General features: G+C 35.8%; 1 protein-coding gene across 1 annotated transcript in view; it reads left to right on the top strand.

Annotated features, from left to right (window-relative positions):
• Positions 1-950: 950 nt before the first annotated feature.
• IL1RAPL1 (interleukin 1 receptor accessory protein like 1) overlaps positions 951-22,319 on the top strand; it is a 1,283,297-nt gene continuing 1,261,928 nt past the window's right edge. Inside the window, exon 1 of the mRNA XM_069463825.1 lies at positions 951-1,551. The gene's annotated coding sequence lies outside the window, so the exon portion shown is untranslated. The remainder of the gene's footprint in view (positions 1,552-22,319) is intronic.

The following is a 22,319-nucleotide window of genomic DNA, read 5'->3' as shown; positions in this document are numbered from 1 at the left end:
TTCTCCCAAGCCCCTCTCACTTAGGGAAGATTTTGCTCATCCCCAAACTGAAAGAGCGGCTGGCTGCGGGAGGGTTACTGCCTGTAGGACTCACAGTTTACATACCAATACAGACAGAAGCACTTTGCAAAACTGCCCTTCTGAATCAATTCTCACCTTGCCACTTGAGGTTTGGAGCAGCCACGCTCTACCCTCCCTCTTGAAATCCATCTTAAAGTGATACTGAGAATGGGAGGGGGAGAGAGAGAGAGACGAGAGAGAGGTCGCGCACAATAATAAATCTGCTTCAAAGAGAAAAGATGAAAAGGAGGTTATTATGAGTGTGCCAGCCTAGGCATCGCTCTCTGTACCTTTCTGCTTCCTAAAGAAATGTAACCATAATTCTAAGGTGGCTAATGCAAGACTGGGTAAGCATCCAAATTTGCTAGTCCACTTTTGCCTGGAAGGACAGATTCCAGTTATTCGAAGAGGCCTTCCAGGGTCCTTTCCAAAAGATTCCCAGGCTACCCTCCTTCCTCTTCGTTGTTCTGAAAACTAAAACTCGAAAAGCAGTGGCTGTCTGTGGATTGGCTAGTACTAAAATATCCATTGGGTGGCAGTAATACTATCCTCTTTATGACTTGCAGCAAACCGGAGAATGCATTCAATCAAATGAACCGATCTTGTAGAAACACTGGAATCATTTATGCATTGCAGTTTCTCTTTCTTGTGTTCGCTCCTTCTTCCCTGGGATATTTTGAGTGGATTGTGGCTATTAATCAAGATCTCATGCTATTCGTGTTTTGCTTGTCGTTTTTGCTCAAGATTAGCATCATTCAAGACAAACGCAAAGCTGCTTCTTTTCCCCCCCACTCTTTTTTGAAAAATCATTTTTGGGGGCTGCTGAAGAGAGCTAGGACCCAGGAGACACCTTCCCAAACAGCAGGGGTTGTGTGCTTTCACATAGCAGTACTGTACAAGGAAAACCCCGTCGGATCTGTTATTGCGGGATACTTGTGAAATATACATAGGATTCTTTCTTATGGCTGCATCCCGGATCTGGAAATTTTACTTGGGGACCAGGAGGATTTGAAAGGCTACATGTATCCAGAAGATTTGCAAGCAAGACTCCAATTCTTGTCATAGAGCTCACAGACTTCTCACTTATCGGCCTTTTTCCTTCCTTGTTTTTTAAAAATTACTTTTATTTTCCCCTCTTTTTCTGCCCTCTCCTATCTCAGTCTCTCCTTTTCTATCTGCCTCTTCTTTTTTTCTCCTAGTCTTTTTTTCCCCCTGCTCTGCACCTGGATTGTATCTTCACTAAACAATCGGGTACTTTGAGAACTACTAACTGGAGGCAGTCTTGCAGGGAAGATCTGTATGGAATTATCTGCTTTCATGGTGAACTTGGCATTTGTGAATGGGTATCTCTTTCACAATATTAATTGCTAGCAAAACCAAGAAAAAGATCACAGGAGTAAAACGTGGATCTTTTTGAATACGCATTGTGATGACCGGCAAATACCTTACCGACTGATATCCAGACGAGAATAATTTGGAAGACTGTTGTGGGTAAGGTCATTTTATATATGCAAACCCTATCAGTGGCATGAGCAAACTTGAGCATTTGTAATGGGAATGGGTGACTTGGTTGATTGCTGCATCGCATTGATGGCTGTGATGTGGCCGTTATTGGCACTGAATGGAATAACTGCAGTTGGGTGTGTTGGTGCGTGTGCGTGTGTGTATGTATGTGTGCCTGTATTCTGAGTGTAATTGAAAATAAATCAAAGCATCACTCTTCCCTCTTCAGTTATTTTTATATGGAAGAGTGTCTTGAATTAATTTCGGATAGGCACTCTTTGTTTGGATGCAATATTTGTGGCCCCTGCGTTAAGAAAGGGGTAACAGCAGTAAAAGGATCACTTAGTGAAGAGCCTCATTTAAAATGAAGCGAGCTACTCTTTATTCATTAAAAGAAATATGTTTTCAACTCAGTGCAGCATTCTGCTGCATTTCACAGCCGCAATGGGACTGGGGCATCCCACTTGTCAAGTTCTTAAACTTTAAGGTGATAATCATTGTTAATTGTTCTCTAGGTTGTGGTTATTGGGGATTATTAAGTGTCCTGGGCTACTTTTTTATCTACTGGATTATCACTCAGAGTGTAAAAAGGAAAAGAAAAGAAAAAGCTGAAAATGATGACTAAAATAGATAAGAATAGGGAAATATTATCCTAAATAGCACCATAGTGCTTTCTTTCTCAAGTTCAATTGCCCAATAATATAATTATTTACCCAATACCCTAAATAGCTGATGCTGCGACCCACGTGCAGGGGAGTCTAAGGTCTGGAAGCAGAGACCGTCCTTCTATTGCAATGCAGCCAGCTTGAGAAATGCAGGCAAATAATTACACACTTCCCTTTACCTTAAGTTGAAGATGTGTCCTATTTGCTACATCCATTTTACCCTTTTGGTAAAAAGTTAGAGTCTGGAGCACTAAGGGTGCTTAAGCATATTCTGCCTGGGGAATGGGATAAAAAATCAATATTGATGACGTGGTTCAGTGCACTGTACTGCAATGCTTAAGTCCCACATTCAGTACCTATGATGAAAGAATGGAGCATTTACATGTGTTATAAATCTTACCTGGTAGATTGATCCGAAGGGGAGGGGAGAAGATATGTGGATATGTAGGAAGATGGATGGAAGTCGTGCATAATCGGTGATTATGTAACTTCATTACATCAGCGAGCTTCAGTCAACGATAGTGAGATGAAATGATTATATAGAGAGGGGTTCCATCACCCTGTTAACTTTTGAAGGCTTGTAACAACTAACAGAGGAGGAGAGCAGGCAGAGATTAGCTCCAAGGGTCCTGTAAACCTTGATCTCTGTGGCGAATTTAGCATGAGTTTTCTCATGGTGAGTTTCTGAGGGACATCAGATCATGTAAGCTTTAGGGCTGGACAGGAGCAATTTTAGCCACACCCGTGGAGAGTTAAAATGAGTCCGCAATGTTTCACAAGTGCCCCATTGAGTGATTGGGGTTGATGATCCCAGCCAAGGTCATAGTTCTTTACACTATGATTGAAATATGTGACCCCCACTGAGTGGAAAGTTAAATCCATTGAAAATGAAGACTGTGAATGAAATGAATATTTAGGGTCCTCTCTCACATTTTTCCTGGTAGAGCTTGATGCAGATTTTAGTCTGGTGATTCCCTCATAAAAATGATGATTGCTTCCACAGTGTGTCAGAAATGAGTGTTTTGTACCTTTATCTTTGCCATGACAACCTCTTTCTGGGCCATGTTAACCCTCTGAGAAAAGAGAATTTAAAACATTCAAAGGTAACAATTAAATCCTGTTAAATAACAAAATAAATGGCATTGGATTAATTATTCATATAAATCTCAGAAATAAAGAGCAATCTGTTTTCAAGTTTTACTTACTGAATGGCTTAAAAGACATGTTGCAGCTGCCTGAGACTTTTACCATGAGACGAGATAAATGTACTGTGCTCACTGTCCAGAGGAGGGAATACTGCAGAATAAAATGTCATTTTCCCTCATGTTTTATTTGGGACTGTGATTTTTTAAACAGAAAATACACATCAGCTGCCTTTTGGCTCTCTACTGTTTTAGGATCTGTTTTTCCCTCAGTAGATCATATATTCATAAAAAATAAAACTGCTAAAATCCTAACCCTGCTCATTTGAATCATCTTATTATCTAGTTGTACCATTTCCTATTTCCCTTTACGTTTATTTTTACAAAAAAGGCTAAATGACTTTTATAACAGGAAGATGAGATGATTCTTTCTGTTTTTCTTTCATTTCCCATATTCCATTTCCTTCCAGTCCTATGGAGTGAAGAGTCAGGATCTAGACACCCACTAAGTAACTTTGAAGGATTTGCTTACACGGAATCAGAAGGGTGGAATTGTGGAATGAAATTTTGAGGTCCGATATTTGAGGTGATTTTCATATTTCTGCAGGACATGCACAAACATTTATATATTGTGCCAGTGGATTTGGAGGTTTGCTGTTCATTTTGTGTAGAAAAATTGAATGTGAAGTTAACTCCTGATTCCTTCCTTCAGGGGTCAGGGTAACACAACGGCTGCTTCTAGGCTGTTAGTCTCCAACTATGTGCAGAAATATAGTCTGCAATGATTTTTTCTTATATCCCTTATTTTAATATTTTATAAATGACTTCCTCGGTTGTTTCCTGACTTGAGCCACACATATATTACCAAATAGGGCATGTTCTGGAGATTTTATAAGCTCAGTAGGGGATGGAAATAATACCAGAAAGGAAAAGAAGTCTGTATAAAAAGACACTGGCTGTGAAACATATATACACATTTAATTGCTATCCTTTTACTTGAAGACTGCATATACTCACATTAGGAAAGATAGTTTCAATCATTTTAATGACACTTTATAACCTGTTACTTTCTTTGGGAAGAGGATTATATAACCAAGATAGGTTATGGCATTTTTCTTAAGTATCCTACAAATCAATAATAAAAAGCTTTGCCTAATAGGAAAGCATTTAAACATGAAAGCAGTGAGTAATTTAAAATATAATATCTATTTTTCTGTTTTATTGCCATTTTGTCAGCCCAAATCACATAGTTAGATTAGAAAATATTTGGGAAAAAAGAAGAAATACCATTTATGAATATGGAAGCTACTAATTTTATTTCCTGATCAGTTGCTTCAGCAAAATCAGGAGACTTAACAGATAAGTAATCACAGTATTCCTAAAACTAGAGAACATTTCAAATGGATTTTTTGTTACGTTTGCAACATATATGAACAAATCAGTGTTACTTTAAAAATGACTACTGGATAAAACATTTTAAGAACAACTGGACTTTGAAGGCTAAGATTTATATTTCAGAATCTGTTAGTCCCTTATACATTGAAGTATTTGGGATATACTCTGTCTTACAACAGATGTGATCTTTGTTGTTTGGCAAATCTTATGTTTTTATAAAACAGACTATTCTATAATTTGTGGAAACCAAAGAAGTGTTGATTAGTAAGATTTAAAAGTAGCAAGCTTTCTGGTGATGCTTAAGTTATAAAGCATAATTATAATGGCACAATTTGGGCAGCTATAGATAAGGTCGTGTCAGCATTTTTATTATTAAATTCCAATCCTATTTCCATTAGGTGTATCAGGAATCTCAAAGAGGAAGGAGTCCAGCTCTCTGAAAGAAATATCCAGATATTGTAGAATTCCGGGCTGAGTCAGAAGGCCTGAATTGTACATCTGGCTTTGTCAGTTACTAGCCTTGTGACCTCTGACACTGCATTTGACTTCTCAGTGTTTCAGAGAATCATTAAAAAAATAAAGTAGTTACATGTTGCTGTAAAGAAAGGAGATAATGTGGCTAAGTGCTTACCACCATTCTATGCCTTAGAAATATATGAAATTATTATTATTAAGGATTCCCCAAAGTCTTATGAATTTAGCAGTCCTTTTTATTCTCATACCCTTATTGTAAATCTTTGTAAGCATTTTCTAATAGCAATTACAGTTATCTACATAATATTGTTCAGTGATTAAGCAATACAGACACATTAAAAGCTTTGGCAGCTAACTTTCACTCAGTAACCAGTTTTTTTCATGGACACTCGTATGGGAATACAGTTGTCTTAAGTAATTAAAAATAGTTGCTTTTGAATAACAATCAAAGAGTGTATCTAAGGATTTTGTGTGTGAGAGTGTTTTAAGCAGATAGCTTTAAAAAAAATGCTCCTGAGTACTTAGGAGTTTCCGTTTCTGGTACCAAGGGTACAAACAAATGTACACAAACAAACTTGATTTGGGCTCAGTGACCAGAAAACGAATCTCCTCTAATCAGTTTATTAACAAAAGCATAATGAGTTTGAATACCAAGTGTAATAGAGGAGAAGAGAAAATAAAAATCCTAGTTCTGTTTGGAATTTTTTAGTTGCAATAATTACTAACGTTCTTTAGGGGGAGGCAATCCCCCATATGTCACTAGTAAAACTGCATTTCTTTAATATTCTTGTATCTTAACATAGATATATTTACATATATGCAATGGGGATAGTTAGTGATATGAGCTTCCATATATGTTTTTAAGTGACTGGATAATCAGGTTAAAACGTTAAGCTTTTATATTTTAGTCAAGGTAAAATTGGAAAGTGGAAAATTAACCCTGTAATAAATAAGTAAATAGACCTGGACTTAAAGAACTTTCGTGTTATAGAGCAACCTCCTCTTTCTAACTTCCTACGTCTCACTTTTCATGTTAACGATCTCCAATATTTCTTTGTTTCTGATGAATTTTATCATGCATATTTATCTGACTTTATTGATGCCTATAAATAGCAAGCATTTTCTTGGTTTCCTGTATTTAAAATAATACATATTATTTATGTCTTATGGAAATACTTCAGATTTCCTCTAGCAAATTTAGAAAGGAAAATTATAGGACTGTAGACAGGCTTGTTTATTTGACAAACTCAGCTAATCATCTCACAAATACGCTTTTAATTTTCACCCAGAGAATGCCACCCTGGAGTGTCTTACACTGCATATAGCATTCTATTACAGGCCAACCACATGGCTCAATGGACATACCTTTGCTGCTTACCCTGACCACTGGCTTACTATGAAAGATCCTTAGTTGGCATGCTCTTTTGGTCTCCCTGTGTAGAAACAATATTCAGGTGTCCAAACTCTAAGACTCTTAAGGCTTTTAGCTACTGAAAAGGGATGACTGAACGGCCTGATATTGCTTTCCTATCACACAATTTGAAATTGCCAAGCACTGAACTGTGGATAAAGCAAACAGAGAAAGCAAAGCACTTTAATATTTTGCTTCTGAAAGTTTGCTTTTTCCTGTTTTCATATCATAACATTAAAAGTAATCTTTTTCATGACAAGCAATTCAAATGGTGTATTACAGTTACTATGTTTATATATAAAAATACAATAAATGGCACTAAATGAGCTATTTTGTTCCTATAGGAGTTACACATCTAAGAATATAAATTTGTGAGTAAAATTAGGTTGTACTTTATAATACTAAGTCAAAATATTGTGTGTGGAGTTTGGACTCACTGAAAAAATGAAATGGACTGTGGATTGTAATCATGTAATTATAGACTTTTACTCTTTCAATATATTTATTATGTATCTTATAACTGATATGAGTTATAATTATAATAAACCAGTATATGAATAATTATGCAATTATTATAAAATTATTCATAGTAGTTTATCTTCTCATGACCCGATCAAAGCAAATTACCCTGTCAACATTTACATGTAATGTGTATGACTTAGTATAGTGATCTGCATCATTTTCTAGTATAAAGGTCCCTTTTTAATTTATTAAAATTTTGGAAGTCCACTCAGTCATAGTCATGCTTTTGGTATCAGTTGATTAAGAAACACATAATAAAAATAATAATAAATTGTTATGAATATATAACATTGAATTTGTGTATAGTCACAACAGAGTCTACATATGTTTTTGAAATACATTGTTAATCTATCCACATAGAAAATTTGGTGTACATGTAGATTCTAGATCCCTTGAAGTAACTCCTGCAGCCACAGTAAATAAGGTACATATGTCTAGAGCCAAAATACTTTCATTGCATATGCACATGAATCATGTTCATCTTACACAGAAAATGAAAGTCAAGTGCATATGGTAATAGTTTGTGGATCAAAGGAGTTAGATTTGTAGCTGGGTGGACTTAGAGTATATAATTTCCTAAGAATATGCATTTAAAGTTCCAACATAGGTAAAGTTCCAACATAGGTAAATTCCCATTCAAATTTTAGGATTCAAGGCTTATAACTTAAAATCGATTGATATTGCAAAATAATTGCTTTTTAAAAATAAAATAATGTTTTTATTGCAGTCAAAATAAAAGTGAATTATAAATATATCAGAGGTGATTAAAATCTCATAAAAATCTAATGGAATTATATGCAGTGTAGGAGTAAAGGATGCCTCATTATGTCATTTTAAACAAGGAAATTGTGAACCAGAGAAATGAAATTACGTTTCCAAGATCTTATAATTCCTTGGCTCTTCCATGATGTATGATTCCGGTTTCTTGATATGATGCAAGCCCTCAGTTGAGTATTTTAGTTTATATAGCAATATGTCCTGGCATACAGCATTCTTTTTTAGACATGCAGCATAAAAGAAAAACCCCATTGTTCTAGTTAAGGCTACTATTAGCACATCTAATCCTTTGGCCTCTAGCTCCCTTTATTGGCTTGTGATCATTCATATGACTTCCCCACTCAGAATCTATGGACGTTATTTTTTCTTTATGCACACCGCATTCTTGATCTCATTTGATCTCTAGAGACACAGTACAAGGGAGAGTTGAGGAAATAGGTCACTGGTAGGTCTGTTCATCTTTTCCATACTGTCTTTTTCCCATTAGCTTTGCATCTCCCCACCTGCAGGGAATTGCTCTTGTTTGGAGCCCCTCCTTTTTTCTGACTTTCTGGAACATCCCACTCTGGAAATCCCTGGCATTTAGGACTGCCATCATTGTCTCAGTGTTGCATGCTTCTCTCTTGCTTCCAGGGGATTCCACAAAGGAGTCTTACCAAAATATTTTTTAGCCACATTTTATCCCACTTTGAAGAGATAACATTTCATATTTCATCAACAGGTTCACTCTGCTTACATAGACAATAATGAACCAATTTTGGAATAGTGAAAACAGTAATATTTTATCAGGTTTGCCAAGCTACAATCACACAGCCACTAAATGAATGAGATACAGTTGATATATGTGTATATATATATATGTATGTCTGTGTGTGTATCCCCATATCCTAGTGACTGCACTAATATGTGTATATACACACATATACACACACAAGATTTTTGTCAAGATGTTTGATTGACAATTGAATCATTGTTAATATGCTAAAGGAAAAGGTCTGGAATAACAGGCTTTACCCCTTTGTATTATAATGGGGACATTTGCAGAAAATATGCCATTATTTTTTTTTTCTGACCCAGAAAAATGGCTTCAGTGGGTTGCATTTTAGATGATAAAGTGGAGAGAGGGGTGTGGAGGACATACTTTTATTCGGGTTGGATCTTGCAGTGCCCTCCAGACTTACTGGGTAAGCAGCTGCTAGCATATCTGTATGAGGAAATGACACTAGCTATGCACACTAGGATGCTTACAATCTCACCACCAACTTTATTTCAGAAGACACACAGCCCGGGGAGCTAAATACAGCATTAAAAATGGAAAATTGAAAGACTTAGAATGGTATCAGGTATTTTATGTAAACAAAGCTTCATGTGGCCAAGGGAGAAAATTTGAATGTAACAAATGGATCTGGTGGTTCTCAGTGTTTGGTTTTTGAATACCCCTGTTAAAGCTCCTAATTGTTCTCACCATGATAGAACTCCTGAATGGTACTCAGGAGGCACCCAGCTCCACAGTGTGCAGAGTAAATGTATTCAAGGGGTCTCTAGGGGTTTTGGACTCTGCTGCTTTTCCTTGTTGGAGTTCTCCTATAGGGCCCTTAATAACACAGTCACAGAGCAAGCCGCTATGTCAGTGGCTGTGCTCTTCTCAATGAGTGAATGGTTTAGTTGAGCTCCAGGAAGCAAGTGCCTGTCTGTCTTGTATTTCCAGGACCCAGTATTGTCCACAGCATACAGTAGGCCATCAGTAAATTGTTACACAAGCAAACGCTTAAGTATTTAAGGATAGCAGATCAGTTTTAGACTTGTGCTCTCCAAAACCCATGCTTCATTGTAAGTAGAGACAAAAGCTTCTGATTTAGAAAAGTGAAAAAGGAAAATTGAGTAATAAATGAGACAGGATTAATATTAGGTAGTTTGTAACCTGCCAATGGACTGAGGGAGAAAAAATGGCCTTCCTGCCTTCCTTTCTTCTTTCCCCTTCCTTCCACTTCCTTCCCTCTCCCTTCTTTCCACCTCTGGCATAGGTATTTAAGTGCCTTCACTGTGCAGGAGGATGAATGGTGTCATGTGTCTGGGTCCAAAGATGGTTTATTTAGTCAGGGGTATGAGTAATAAACAAAATCATATACACAGCCATCCCACAGTATCCTTGGGGAATTGGTTCCAGGACTTGGGGGAGAGTCCTGGGAGCACCCCTGCACAGTCACCAAAATCTATTGGATGCTCAAGTCCCTGATATAAAATGGTGTAGTATTTGCATATAATTTATACACATCCTCCTGTTTACTTTAAATCAACTCTAGATTACGTATCCTATCTAATACAATGTAAATGCTATGTAAGTAGTTGTTACACTGTATTATTTTTGATTTGTATGATTTTTAATTATTTTATTATTATTTTATTGTTTTTTCTTTGAATATTTTAGATCTGCTGTTGTTTGAACCCCTGGATACAGAAGGTAATTTAAGGTAGCCTACCATGCATATTTCTAAGAGAGATGCCAAGTGTGGTAAAAACTCAAGAAAGGATCAGAACACATGCACGTGGAGTGACTGCTAAAAGAGGCAGGCTTTATGTTGGGCTCTGAAGGAGTTAACATTGGTGTAGAGAAGCTGCAACATTCCAAATAGAGGGCAGATCAAAAACAAATATACTGTAAGCAGGATAAATTGGAGCATGGTTAGGAAAAAGCCAATGTTCTCATTTCCCCAGAGAAGGGGTTATGTAATATGTAATGTAAGAAAATAAGGCTGGACCCTTGAGCCTCCAGGTTTGGAAAGTGGGAGCCACTGAAATGGGATTGCATGAGCATAAGAAAAACAGAACATTTTATGATTCACTCAGATTTATACTTTAGGAAGAAGGGAAACAAATCAGGAGTCTGTATTTCCAAGGTATATTTGATTCAGAGTTTTGTGAATTTCCCAAGGACTCCTGAGTTTCATCTTTATTCCAGTTGTCTTCATGTTGAAACCCAGTCCTCAAACAGCTCTCTTCATTTCATTGGCTCTCTTCATTTCCTTTTCTCTTTCCTTCTTTCTAAGACTAAACCACTGCTATCAGAGCTAGACTAAGACAGAGGTCAGAGTTAAAAATTAGCTTTTTTTTTTTAAGCAGAAGGCAAGAGATTCTGTAATGGGGCTGATCTATTCAAACCATCTTTGCTTAATAGTGTTAGAAAGTTGTCACATACCCTAGCAAAAATGCTGCTGTTTAAATGTAAATCTTCAATGAATACACTGGAGAATGTTTAAAGTTTATTTCTTTATAGTGATGGCAATAATAAAGTGACTCTAAAGTGACAATTCATTTGGAAAGGAGAAGTTGAAGAAAGCAACTGAGAAAAAAAAGAAAAAGTAAAGTGCTTTATAGAATATAATGGCAAGGTAGAAATATAAATCTCAAAATGGTTTTATACTAAGATCATATGGAGAAAGAATATTGCTTTAGTGTAGAATATACATTCAATAATAAGATAATAGGATTTCTTCCTAACAAGTGTGAACTCTTTTACTAACTACCAATAATCATAACAATTTTGAATTGCAGATGGAAATGAGAAAGTAAGCCTCCTGGTAATAAAAAAATCCTCCTGCTATCTTAGTTTAAATTCTTTTCCTTATCAAATACTTTATCTGCACTTCTAAGAAGTAGAAGAAAAGAAACCAATTGGTACAGTGTTTTCCCCGTACTTTATCTGATCACTCCATATTGGAAGTTCTAGTAAGTTGGGAAATGGCTAAACATTGAAGATAAAATGAAAATGAATGCAATTTACTTAGACACAAACTAAATGTCATTGTTAGGATTCAGGTAAAAGAATAAATCACACAGTCCAGCTGTTGTCAAAACTCACTCTCTTAGCGCTGAGGATTTGGATTCAGTGTCGGAATGGAGGGCAGGAATTGTGCTTTTAAAAACTTCTGAGGTCAGTAGGATCACCCAGGTATCCCTGGCTTGTCTTTTGGAATTAAAAAAAAAGTTCATGGCATTTTTAAAATATCAATAATTCAATGAAGGTAATACTCCTTTTCCATTACAATACCCTCCTTGTGTTTATGGATGTATGTTATTTTTAAGGAAATTCAAACATGTCTGTATATTCACTATGAATTATTTTCATTAACTATAACTTCAAGGCTCCAGGTTCAAACATTGTTCCATTTTTACTGATTGCATTGTGCTATTTGTACATAGCATACTTTTCTTCTAGTCTATATAGACTTGAGACAATGAATTTTTGCTCTGCCACACAGTGTCACATCCCTTACAGTAGGTAAGTCATGTTATTTTAAATTTTCTACTCAAGAGTTATGTAGGTGGTATGGGAGATGAGTGGCGGCTATTGGAACAGACTGTGCATAAGAAGCTATTTAAACCTCATCTATATTTGCAAGAAAAAAGTGAGTTATTATTTCTTGTTTCCAAAGTTAAAATTCATTTTAATTTCTTAAGATTGTAATCAGAGAAGATGTAGGTTGTTGTTCTAAGCATCTTCTTTGGATTTTCTCAATTTTCTGGAATGTAAGATTCAAATCCTTGTAAATCTATACTCATTTTTTATTAGTTTTGGTACTCCTGCTAGCTGCATCTTATTAGGTTTAATGTTAGTTTTAATATTACTATTGACTATGATTACAAAAGTATAAAAAGAATACATATGATAAAGTCTTATCATGTGGCTTTAGTTCAGTTTTTGGAACCTGAAGGATATTATGAAACTTGAGAGTTCAGCTTAACTTCACTGACTCATTACTTAAGTCAGAGATGTAAAATACACCTAGCTATGGTAATTAAGTCCTAAACACTCCAAGAAAGAATTACAGCACTCAAAATGTGTTTGTATACATGCAGATTTACTTTTTGATAATATCAAAAGGTAACTGGAAGTTATTTCATACCTAAGGACAATCTCTTAGAAAACTTATTTGTATGAGACCTGTACTAATTTTATGTTGAAACTATTAAAGTGTGGGTAAGGTAGGGCAATGCACAAAATGTATTGAGTTTTACTTTCAATCTCATCATTACTGCTATCATCACCATTATCTTCATTGTCACCATCATCAAAAAGCTGATATTAATGATAAATTACTTACTATCCGATCAAAAAGGAGCCATATAGGCCAGGACACTGACCACTGAAAATATGAGTTTAAACCAAGATCTACGTGGCTCCTGGAAATACTGTGAGGTATATGAATTTTGCCTGTGATATTCTTCTGCGTTCAGTTTAAGCAACTCTCCACTTCTCTTGATCTCCAAATGCTAATATAAATAACTTTGATTTCTGAATGCTGAGTTCTCTGTCACAGACAATATTATATGCTCCCAAGTTACTACTAGTCATGTCTTTTTCTCATCAAATTTATCATTTTTAAATTTACTTCACTGGTCTCTCCAACTTTAATGTAAAGCTGTGAAGATAGGACTTAATTTATCTGGTTCACCATATATCTTTGGTGCCTAGGAGAGTGCCTGGTTCATAACATGACTTGACTCAGTAATTATCAAAAGAAGGAAAGAAGTGAGGGAGGGAGGAAGAAAGGAAAAAAAAAGAAATAGAAGAATCTCTGAAGGTGTCCTCGTCTCAGCAAGATAACAGGAGGAAGAGGAGTTTTATTAACATCACACTGAGCCCAGCTTGGTAGGTGTGTGGTGTTTGTACTGTAAAGATTTTGTTCATGATGAAATACTATTTGTATAGTATAGGTAGTATTTATTCCATCCTTCATGGGCACAGGCCTACCACATGCTCTAAATTGCCAGGTCAGTTGACAAAATGCCTCGAATGTCAAACTGAGAGCTTACAACCTCTAGCCAAAGATTTTGGTTACATCAATAATACAGAATACAATGTTTTAAGGACCATTAATCTGACAATAATGTTTTAAGGTGAGCAAAGCAGAAATAGACTGGAGCCTATAGTTAGGTGTCACTGTATTTTTTTTATTTCAGCTTATTATGGGGGTACAAAAGTTCAGGTTATATATATTGCCCATGCCCTCCCATCCCCCCGAGTCAGAGCTTCAAGCATGTCCATTCCATTGCAGAGTGATAAAACTGCTCATATTTTTTTTAGCTTCTTAGCTTTTTTCCCTGCAACTTTCTCCTACATATAATTATCCATTATGAAAAATCTTTTATTATAAAAACATTGATTTCATTTGTATCTCCTTCATGGTATTAATATGCCATTTCCTAATTACAGAAGATATCGTGGCATACTAGACTTCACACTTGGATCAAGGCAAGTGTGAATTCCAATTTTGGCTTTGACATTTACTAGCTGTGTAACCTTGGATAGGTTAGTTAGTGTTACAGAGTTTTGGTTTCTAGATATCTAAAGAAAAAAGAATATCTACCTTAAGAATTATTGAGAAAAGTAAAAATAACATTTGTAAAGTGTATTTTGCAGTGCATGACAGATAGTAGCTACCTAAAAAATGGTAATCCATATTATTTTAATATTTTAACATATGTATATTGTTAAAATATAATAGTTAGGAACAGTCTTTAGTTTTCTCATTGTACTCAGTGGTCTATTTTCCATCTTCATCACACTTAACCTGTGAGCAGCATTTGTAGAATGGATCATTCTTTCTCCTTGGTACATTTTCTTCACTTGGCCTTAGGGGTACCACAATCTCTTGGTTTAATTTCTATTGCATTGTTTGCTCCTTTTCAGTCTCTTTTGCTAGTCTCTTTCTTCCCTCCTCTTCTCTTCATGTTAGAATTCCCTGTGGCTTTGCTCTTGGCAGTCTTGTTAGTCTACACTCACCCCTTAGTGATTTCATACACTCTCATGGCTATAAATAGCCATTCTGTCACCACCTCCTAAATTTGTATCTCCACTTTGATCTCTCTCCTGATCTTCAAACACATATGTCCAACCACTTATTTGGTATCATCACCTACCTGACACTTGTCATTTACCTTGTCCAAAACTGAACTTCTCCTTTCCCTCCTGAGTCTACTTTATTCAGTTTTCCCATGTCAATTGATGTCACTTTTATCCTTCTATTTGTTCAGGTAAAAAAAAAAACCCGAAATTATCTATCATTCCTTTTCCTCTCTCACACATCACATCAAATGTGTCATCTAGCCTTGTTGGTACTATCTTTATATATATCTAGAATTTACCCACCCCTCACCACCTCTACTGCTATCATCCCTGTTGGCGTCTCCATCATCTCTTTCCTAAATTGCTGCAGTAACTTCCATATTGACTTCATGCCTCTGTCATTGTCCTCTACAATCTGCTCCTTTTTTAAGTGTATAAAATGATTTTATTGAATTATTTGCATAAAATATATTGGAAACAACACTGATATCCAGCATGAATCCCACAGTCCTCCCCAGTAATAACCATTGTTATTACTTATAAAGATTGTTTTATATCACTCTGGACTATAGTTTGATAGAAATATAGACAGTTGATATATGATAGGTAGAGATAGATACAATCTGTTCTTGATACACCAGCTACAGGTGTCTTTTGAAAATGAAAGTCAGATCATGTCACTCTATCAGTTTACTTTTCAATTCCCTACAAAAGTTTCTGACTTTACTTGGAGTAAAAGTAAAATTCTTATAAATATCTAGAGATACTGGCCTGTTACTTCTTTGACTTCATTTCCCCTACTCATTCAGTCTTTTCTCACTTTCTCTCTGGCCTCAACTTGTTATTCTTTGAAGTTGACAGGTAAGTTCTCTGGCCTTAGGACCTTTGCACTGGCTATTCTTTTTGTCTGGAGTATTATTTCCCCAGAAGTATCTAGGCTTCCTTACCTCTATCATTTTTGGCTTACCTGTCATTTTCTCCATTGGACCTAGCCTGATCATACCCTCTAATTGCAACATACCCAGCTCCACAGTCCTGATCTCCTTATCTGGCTCTACTTTTTAATTCTTTTAGGCACTTCCTAACTTGTAACATTTTTCATTAGTTATTTATTATGCTTATTGATTATTGCTAGAGTTTTAGCCCCACAAGAGCAGGGATCATTATCCTTTTAAGGTATCCCAATCACCAAGGACAGTACAACTGGTAAAAAATTGTTCAGTGAATATTGTTGTAAAATAAAGATAGTTACCCTTACCTAATGGTACTGTTGTGAAGATTTAAATAAGATAGTGAAAGTAAAGTATTTTGTCACTGGGCCTGGCACAAATTAAGGGCTTAGTAAATGGTGGCTATTGTTAAATATTTCACAGAAGTTAACTTATATGATTTATGCCAAAAATCAAAAGTATTACAACATGACCCCTTTCTTCCAAATTAAAGTTTCATCAATTAACACCACAGGAATAGAATATCTGATCTAGGTATAGACAAGAATCTTATTTTCTTAGATTCATCTAGTAAAGGCAAAGATATACAAATATTCAGCAATAGCTAATAGCATACATATGTCAGTGAAATGATATTGTTCTTTTTGTTTTATATCTATTAAACTTCATATAATTAAAAAAGTTAGTGGCATTTAAGTATTTTCTAATATGGATAAAAATTTTTTAAAATTTCAAAATGATTTACAAGATTACTGAGAACTTTCCAAGAATTAAAGGGCTAACAAAAAATGATATTCCCATTATACATTTAATAGCTAACCAATTTTTGGTAGATTCCAATGACAGTTTGGATTTTTCCACATATTTAAAATTTTGGGTTGTTTTCCACATTTTATAAATAGAAAAACATAAAAATAATAATTGTAATGAGGTATTTTTATGTGCCTTACAAATGTAGGTTTTAGTGTGTGGAATTCAATAGAAAATAAATACTTTCTTTTTCCATCTTTATTTGTGAAAATGCTGAAAGATAGTTATAACTGAAAGCCTTTGTAAATCAAAACAAAAAGTATTATTTCTGAATATTGAATAGATGTTCTCATTTTGTCTCTTGCCTGATCATTAGTTGCCCATTCTAATCAAATACATTTATTCTTCTATGTTTCATTTATATAGCTTAATCTTTTCCAGATAATTTACAAATGTTTTACTGAATGCCAAGCCTTGGATAATTAAAGCAGATGACAGAATGTGTCCATAGTTTATTCTGTAGATCTGACTGTAGTTGCAGAGGCTCACATTAAGTTTGGGGTGAATGATAAGCTTGTATATATTTTTTCTTCCACTAAAAATATTTTAAAGATATTGACTCTAGAATTCACTAAACAGGTAATTTATAAATAAATATATAGCCATTTTTTATTACTCTTTCATTCTCTTGGGTGTTCATCATGTAAGTTTATTTCCTTTCTCCAAGCTTGGAATGTTCAGATATTCACCTCTTCCCATTAAAGTTCATTAATTTTCTGCCACCAGAAAAAGGGTGAGGAATGGCAGAAAAAGGGAAAAAGAAAAGAGTGGCAAACTTCACTTAATTGCCTGGCTGCTACCTTAGATCTCAACATTGTAAGTTTTCTTCTAACTATTTTAGAAAGAACCACTTTTTTCTAGCATTTTTATTGCTACTCGTGCCTACTTCACTTTGTTACTCCTCTGCTGGTAGTGGGTGGATGGAGTTTGACTACTTCAGAATAGTTACTGGTGGGTGGGTTCAAGAATCTCTAGTGGGTTGAGAAAAAGCCATGTTTATATAGATAGTGATCCTTCTATTAAAATCCTAAGTGAGTAATATTTAATAGCTGTGTTCACCACGCACATAGCAGAGTCCATCTGTACAGAAACTGATGATATCTGAAGAGAATTCTATGAGAGTTTTTAATTCCTATGCAGGGTTTTTGAGCAGGGCTTCTAATCTCCAAAATTTATTTATTTTTATTTGGTATACAAAGTTTCTCTCCTGAGGGCATGATATGAACCTGGTTGCTTATAGGTCTATATAAGTACAAGATGCTATGAAGCTGTCTAGACTTATCTTTCCTACTACAGTGGATCATAGTACACAGCTTTAGGGGGCTGTGTATATTGCTTTAACTACAGGTATAATACGTTTAGGTTGACTGACTTTAAATTGTAAGTAGCTGTGGTAAGGGTAGTCACATGATCTACTTAGATGCCAAGTGAATGCATTCTCTTCTGTGATTTGAAGTCTGGTTCTTTTATATTTTTAAATATAGAGCTGGTAGTGACCAGTAATGCTGTGTATACATTGAAAGCACCATAAAATTTAAAGAACACTTTCTATGTGGCCAGACCACTGGAAATGAAAGGCCTTTCAAAATATACATGATTTTAACTAGTTGTTCTTGAAAGACCACTTCATTTAACATGATATTTAGATTATAATAAATTCTAAATAGATACCATTATGTTCTCATTTTCTGTCGTTTCTGTACTAGAGAAAATGCCTTACTTTAGTTTTTACCATTTACCTTAATCTTCAGAGATTTAGTAGTCATTGATGTTCATGACCAACTTTATTATAACAATGCTACTATCAAAGCATGAAATTTGGGTAGCTACAAAATATGTACAGCTGAATCATAACTTCTGCAAGCACAATCCCAGTAGTCAAATTACATGTATCATTTTGTAATTATCATTCAAAAACTCAACATACTAAGACAAAGATTTAAATGATTTGAGATAGAAAGCCCATTTTAAAAGAACATCCTACTTTCATTTTATTGGCAAGTTTGAAGACCAAAATTTAAAAGGACCAAAAATGGACATAATTTAGATGTGCATTTTAATGAGAAAGTAGAGAAAATGCTAAATGATTTGGAAAAAGATACTTAGCACGATGCAACTTCCATAAATGATGGTTTTTCCCCCTGTTCTTTAAAGGAAGAATTAAAGTTATATGTAATGGACAGTACTAAATTCAGACTGGCATTAAGATGTGAATGTTTTAAATAAGTGACATATTTTAATTTGAAATTTTGAATCTAATATAAAATGCAAATTGCAATAGCCCTTAATGTAGAAAAAGGGAAAAATGTAGTGATTGAGTTTGGGGAAATTGTAACTTGGGCAGATCTAGCCAGCTGCAATGATGAACAAGGCTTCCTTTATTATTGCTTCAAGAAAAGCTATTGAGTGGCTAGCACAAAGTAGCTGCTTGAATACGAGAATATCCAATATCCCTTTGAGAGGCGTATTTGATTATACATTTTCCCTTTACCCTCTTGTTTCTTTCTAATTCTCCAAGTTCCACAAAAAGCCCCCAAGATCACTGTTGTTATTATCCTTGGTGTTGTTTTTTGACCCAGAGGTTATACTACTAACAACTACTGTTATCTATATAAAATGATCTTTATCAATCTTTGACTTTATACCTGATCCTGTTGTTCTTTTGTTTAAAATCTTCTCATAAATCTTTGGTGCTTACAGGATTAACTGTAAGAGGGTTAGCCTGACAGGCATTTTTTACAATCTGATTGAAGAATTCTTTTTCAGCTTCATTTCTCACTCTGGTCAAAATTACTTCTCAGCATGTATATTCTTCCACAGATACACACACACACACACACACACAAAACAAACAAACAAACAAAAAAAACATGTACAAATCTTTCTAATGTATGCTTCCTACTAATTTCTGCCTGGAAAACTCTTACTCATCCTTCAATACCCATCTCAGATGTGTCCTCTTTCAAGTCTTTCTTAGCTTTTCTGGTAGAATGTGTTAATCAACACCCCTCCCAGCTACCCCCAGACCCTCAACCTCAATGATATGAATACATATTCCTGCTAAAACTTTTATTCACTGTAATTATTTAGTTTATCTCTCTCTCTCTCTCCCCTGTTAAAATGGAAGCTTCATAAGGTCCAAGACACTATTTATTCATCTTAAAAAAAAAAAAAACTAGCCAGATACAGGCCTTGTCCTAATAGATCCCAACAAATAGTTGTTTGACTGAATGAACGGATCTTCACTTGTGGATTTTGCACAACCTACAGTTGTGGGTGCCAACTCAGTGTGCAGAGTTGGAAGCTGTTTGCAGCTCTGCCAGTCAGTTTTATGTTCTGCCAGCACATTCTTGGTTGTTGTACATTCCCCACTGATAGGATTTTTCCCAACAGTACTTGGCTTGATTACAGTGTTCAAAATTGTTTTTCACCCTGTCTGGATTTTTTTTTGTCGCTACTAGACTTCATTCTTTCAGTTTCTGTACAGCAGGCTTCTGGGGCATCCTGTTGTTACCCATTCCCCTCCTGTATTTCGCCCATCCAAGTAACTTTGTGACAAAAGGCTGAGAGATTGGCCCCTTTCCAGCACCTTGTTGCTGGTGATCCTGTATTACTGTAGGCATATAAGTGGTGAACCTGGGCATGCTGCCACAGCCAGCAGTGAAGGTGAACACATTCCAGTGCCAATAAGAACTAAGGCATGGAAGTAAATCCATGCAGAATTGACTTTGTCGGTGCTTTCTAGTGAAGGAGGAAAGTATACATGTAAAATACATTGGTAGCAGTGGGCATTATTTTGTTACTTGTAGTTCTAGATGAAAGAACACCAATATTCTTCACCTCAATTGTCTTTTTAGCAAGAATCTGATATTAATTGAAAGTACTGTACCCTTGTTACATTTGCTGCCTAGCTTGGCTCTGGGATAGAGAACTGAGTGGTTCACAATTCTACAGGTCAGTGTTTCTCAAACTTAAATTCCATGTGGATCATCAGGAGATTTTAAATCAGTAGGTCTGAGGTAGAGCCAAGATTGTACATTTTTAATAAGCTCTCAGATGATATCATGATGCTTATATTATTGGTCTGAGGACCTCATGTTGAATAGTGAGAATGTACAGGGTGGAGTGAACTTTTCAAAAGCAGTGCCAGCTAATGGGCATGCCCTATATATCTTGGGTGCCTCAACAATTCCACAGGATGATAGAGCGTACTCCAACAAAAATGAAATTAGTTCCCCCATAACCACTTCATGTTAGTTCAGATTGTTACCGATAGTGGTGGAAGCATCCTTGACTTAGTGTTCTGCCCACAGAGCTCATTGAAATTCTTTGTGGAGAAACAAAGAGGTTGACCTCCCCACCAAATCTTTGATGAAAATGATTTAGTACATTAAAAGAGCAAATCACTCTCTTAAGGTTTGAACTTCTTTGCTGCAGAGGAAGTGAAGTTCAGTTGCCAAGAACTGAGGGGTCCAGTGAATTTCTACCAGGTCTCTTTTTCTCCCAATTCTCCAAGACAGCAGTAATAGAGCTATCATTTATTGAGTTCCTGCTACATTGGGGTGCTATGTGCTAGGTGCTCAAGGTACAAAGAAGCATAAAACATAATCTCTTCCATGAGGGAGTTTACAATTAAAGGTGCAGTTTTTTGAGCGCAAGGGTGTGTCTTATTTGTCTTTATATTTCCAAAAGTACACACTTAATAACTGCTTATTAACTAAAACGTTGCTAAGATACAACATGACTAGAGTATATTGTATTTTTAAGGCTAAATCATGACACAAATTTACGACATGCTCAGGAGAGTTAAAGTGATAATTGCATGCCACCTCGAGTTTGTAAATCTGAGTTTCCTGATCCTGCTTTAAACACAAAATGTGGCCTTCGGATAAAAGCTGTATTAGTACCAGTAGAACCCTGTTTGTCAAATCATAAAAGGCATCCCAGATTTTTAAATTTTGTTTCTCGGTTTAATATTATATGCTCTTTGTATGGCCACTAAATTTGTCCATGTAGCCAAACTTTCATAGGAGAGATGAGAGAGGGATCAGATAACTGTAGAACACAAGATAAAATGTAAGGGCCAGGAAAGTGAAACACAGACAATGTAGGTGTTAGCAAACTACTACCCATGGTTCAAATCCAGCCTGCCACCTGTTTTTTTTTTTTAAATAAAGTTTTATTGGAATACAGCCATGTTCATTTGCTTAGGTATTATCTATGGTTGATTTTATGCTGCAACTGCAGAACTGAGGAATTGCAATAGAAATTATATGACTTGCAGAGCCGAATATCTATGCCTGTGAGAAAAAAATTGCCGACCCCTTAAAATCTAAGAAGTAGACTCACTTCTAATATTTGTGGGGTCAGAGCAAGAGAGCAAAAGAAGGGCCTTCCAACTATGGGCCACCACTCTACTCTTCCCATTCCTGTCTCTCCCCTGTACTACAAAGGGCCTCAAATATACCCCTCTCATATCCAAGTTCCATACACCCTCTCCACACCCCTGCTTTACAAACACCTGTACCTTATCCTTCCTTTAAGGGTAGGGGTATGCACACAAACACTGTAGGGAGTGTCTGTTCTCAGAAATTAAACCGAGGAAAGAAGCCCACGGAGGCCCTAGTAGTGGGGCCAGGAGCCTCTTGGGCAAGACGTTTTTAGTTTGGGGGTGCCAGATTGTGATCTGAAAGGTGAGGGACAATGGCTTTGGGCACACACTTCTTCATTCCCCTAGGCTTTCTGCCCCACTTTAGGGGCATG

Source organism: Eulemur rufifrons, chromosome 30 (assembly GCF_041146395.1).
Source record: "Eulemur rufifrons isolate Redbay chromosome 30, OSU_ERuf_1, whole genome shotgun sequence".
NCBI classification, from domain to species: domain Eukaryota; kingdom Metazoa; phylum Chordata; class Mammalia; order Primates; family Lemuridae; genus Eulemur; species Eulemur rufifrons.
This window is presented reverse-complemented; position numbering and strand designations above follow the sequence as displayed.